Source organism: Tamandua tetradactyla, chromosome X (genome assembly GCF_023851605.1).
Source record: "Tamandua tetradactyla isolate mTamTet1 chromosome X, mTamTet1.pri, whole genome shotgun sequence".
Classification (NCBI taxonomy): Eukaryota; Metazoa; Chordata; class Mammalia; order Pilosa; family Myrmecophagidae; genus Tamandua; species Tamandua tetradactyla.
In genome coordinates, this window is record NC_135353.1 from 72,355,788 (window position 1) to 72,359,929 (window position 4,142).

General features: G+C 40.4%; 1 pseudogene; it reads right to left on the bottom strand.

The window, feature by feature from the left end:
• Positions 1-2,441: 2,441 nt before the first annotated feature.
• Positions 2,442-3,259, bottom strand: LOC143671887 (trafficking protein particle complex subunit 1-like; annotated as a pseudogene).
• Positions 3,260-4,142: the final 883 nt, after the last annotated feature.

Genomic DNA, 4,142 nt, shown 5'->3' on the forward strand with positions numbered 1-4,142 from the left:
AAGCTTATTGAGCTAATAAACAAATTCAGCAAATTGGTGGTATGTAAGATCAATGTGCAAAAATCAGTAATGTTTCTATACACAAGGAATGACCTAAGGAGACAATTAAGGAAAAAATTCACTCAAAATAGCAAATAAAATAATCAAGTTTCTAGGAATAAACTTAATCAGGGGTGTAAAGAACCTGTACATAGAAAACTACATAACATTGTTAAAAGAAATCAAAGATCTAAATAGGTGGAAAGACATTCCCTGCTCATGGACAAGAAAGCTAAATGTAGTTAAGATGTGATATCTACCCAAGTTGATCTATAGATTCCAAGCAATATCAATCAAAATTCCAACAATCTACTTTGAAGACTTGGAGAAGTTAGTATGCTGGTTTGAAAATAGTATGTACCCAGAAGAGTCATGTTTTAATCATGATCCAATCTTGTGGGAGAAGATGTTTCTTTTAATCCTGATTCAACATTGTAGGGCAGAAACTTTGATTAAATTAACTCCACGGAGATGAGACACACCCAATTGTGAGCTTGACCTTTTGGATACGTGAAGATGTGAGTCCACCCATTCCAGGTGGGTCTTGATTAGTTTACTGTAATCCTTTAAGAGAGGAAACATTTTGAAAAGAGTTTAAAAAAGCAGAAACGACAGAGCTGACAGAGAGAGAACCAACAGAAACTTCAGAGCCTACACAAAGAGCAGAGATATGAATATTTGGAGATGCTTGGAGTCCAGCAGACTTTGCCAAGTGCCACGCCATGAAATGTTAAGCAAACCAGAACCTAGAGAGAGCCAAGAAAAGTCAAGAGATCAAAGCCATCCCCAGAGAAGCAAAGTGAGGAACCCCTATAGGAGCAGAGGCAGAAAGCAATGGAGCCCAGGAACATGGGAAGAGCAGATATCAGCCGCATGGCTTCCCAGCTGACAGAGCTGTTCCAGACTCATCGGCCTTTCTTGAATTAAGGTATCTTTAACTGTATGCCTTAGTTTAGATGTTTTTATAGATTTAGAACTGTAAACTTGTAACTTATTAAATTCCCCTTTTTAAAGCCATTCCAGTTCTGGTATATCACATTCCAGCAGCTTGCAAACTAACACAGGTAGTTACCAAATTCATTTGGAATGGAAAGAGACCTTGGATAGCTAAAAATATCCTAAAAAGAAGAACGAAGTGGGGGTATTAACACTTCATGATTTCAAAGGTTAATATAAAGCCACAAGGTCAAAACAGCATGGTGCTGACACAAAGATAGAAGTATTGACCAATGGAATTGAATCACGAGTGTGGAAATAGACCACCACATCTATGGTCCACTGATCTTTGACAAGGTTCACTGTGCTGCTTTGAAAGGATCTATGTACCCTAGAAAAACCATGTTTTAATGCTAATTAATCTGGTGAGAGCAACCATTTCATTTAATCCCTATTTAATAATGTAGGTTGGAAACTTGACTAGGTTATCTCCACGGTGATGTGACTCACCCACTTGTGGGTATTAACCTGTTGTTAGAGGGAGATGTGACTCCACCCAATTCAGGTGGGCCTTGATTAATATACAGGAATCCTTTAAAAGAGAAAGCATTTTGGAGAAATCTTGAGAAAGATGGGAGTACACAGAGCAGAGCCACGAGAATGATGAAGGCCATAGGCCATGTAACCAGAGACCTTTGGGGATGAAGAAGGAATTTAGTCCTAGGAGAGTTTCATGAAATAAGAAACCTGGAAGGAAAGCCAGCAGACATAACTATGTTCACCATATGCCATTCTAGTTGACAGAGAAATTGAACCTCATGGGCCTTCTTGAACCAAGATATCTTTCCCTGGATGCCTTAGATCAGACATCTCTGTAGACCTGCTTTAATTTAAACATTTCCATGGCCTTAGAATTGTAAACTAGCAACTTATTAAATTCCCTTTTTTAAAAGCTGTTCCATTTCCAGCATTCTGGCAACTAGCAAACTACAACATCCCCCAAATCCACTGAACTAGGACAAAATAGCCTTTTGAATAAGTGGACATGGGAGAACTGGATATCAACAGCCAAAAGAATGAAAGAGGACCCTTACCTTACACCTTAAACAAAAATTAATTCAAAGTGGACCAAAGGCCTAAATATAAGAAACAATACCATAAAATTCCTAGAACAAGATATAGGGAAACATCTTCAATAGTAATAGGAGGAAGCTTCCTAAACTTTACACCCAAAATACAAGCAAAGAAGGAATAAACAGAGAAATAGGAACTCCTCAAAGTCAAATGCTTTTTTTTGAGGGAAACAAAAAGTTTATTTTGTGCTTCTCACAGCATGAGGAATGAAGGGATAAACCTGGAGAGAGGGCTTGGTTTGGAGTTGTAGGGGTTTCATTCCCAGGCATAGGCTGCTGCACTGAAAGGGTTGTGGTGGGTGCCTTGCAGAGGGGGTCCTCAGGTGGCACAGATTAGGAAGGGCCCCAGGCAGACATGAATTCTATGGAGGGGTGGGGTTTGGGAGGGTGGTTCCTCAAGCCAGCCCAGGCTCAGAAGAAGAGCAGAGTGGACATAAAGGTTGTTAGAAGTGGATGAGCTCACTTTGCACAGTTTGACCCAATGGGCACAGAGGATTCTTCACCACCAGCTCCACATAAAACTATGGGAGGAGAGGAGGGTGTTAGAGCTGGACTTTGAACACTTCTCATTGTTCCCAACTCCAAACCTAGCATAACCTCAGGGGTCCTGTGGTGGTGGTGGTGGTGGTGGTGGAGAATGCACAAGGACCAAGGGCTGTGAGCTAAGCCCTCCCTGAGGAGAAACTGGTGGTGGGAGTGTTTAAGGACCTAAAGGTCCCAGAGAAAACTCTGACTTTGATATAAATATAATGCAGTAGGATTAGAGCAGGAAGCTGAGGGAGTTCTGTGGCCATGCTGTGTGGAAAACTTGGAGGGCAGCATCCCCAGGGGCTGGCACTGACCACACTGTAGATGTGGTATACCACATTTCAGATGGGTCCAAAGCCCAAGTCAGTATTCATGACAACCTTGATCCCAGTGGGTGTCTTGTAGTAATGGAGTTTGTAATGGCTACTTTGGAAGGCCAGGAAACTGTCCTTCATGTCTAGTGGGGACATCTTGCTGACAAATGAGCAGGTAGAGAACAGCATTCCATATATCAGCTTGTACTCCTCCTCCTTGGGGATCCCTGCTTGCTTCTTGCAGTGCCATTCACTGTAGCACAGACACACTACATTCCAGTCAAACAGATACAGGTTGTGGACAGTCATCAGAACTGCTCCAAGTGCTTATCACAAGCCACTTCCGGTTTCTGCGGAGCCTTGTCCCATATCTTCATGCAGCAAAATCAAGTGCTTTTATGCCTCAAAAAACTTTGTTAGAAAAGTGAAGAGGCAGCCAACTCAAAGGGAGAAAATATTTTGAAATCACATATCAGACAAAAGTTTGATATCCTGTATATATAAAGAAATCATACAACTCAACAGCAAAAGGACAAACAGCCCAATTATAAAATGGGCTAAAGGTATAAATAAGCATTTTTTCAACAAGTAAATACAAATGGCTAAAAAGCACATGAAAAGATGCTCTTTTTCATTAGCTATAAAGGAAATGCAGATCAAGACTACAATGAGATACCACCTCAGACTTATAAGAATATCTGCTAATTTCCTGGATCATGCACACACACCCCCTCCAAAAAAAAAAAAAGAATGGCTGCTATTAAACAAAGAGGAAACTACAAATGTTGGTGAGAATGTGAAAATTTGGAACACTTATACACTGATGGCAGGAATACATAATGGTGCAGCTACTGCAGAAGACAGTTTGGCAGTTTCTTAGAAAGCAAAATGTAGAGATTTCCTACAAACTGGTTCATACTGTGACTCAGTATGTACCCAGAAGAGCTGAAAGCAGTGACACATACAGACATTTGCACACTAATGTTCATAGCAGCATTATTCACAATTGCCAAAAGATGGAAATAATCCAAGTGTCCATCAACAGACAAGAAGATAAACAAACTGCAGTATATACATATGATGGAATATAATGCAGCAGCAAAACAAAATGAGGTCCTGAAGTATATGACAACGCAGATGAACTTTGAGAACATAATTCTGAGTGAAATAAGTCAGACACAAAAGGATAGAT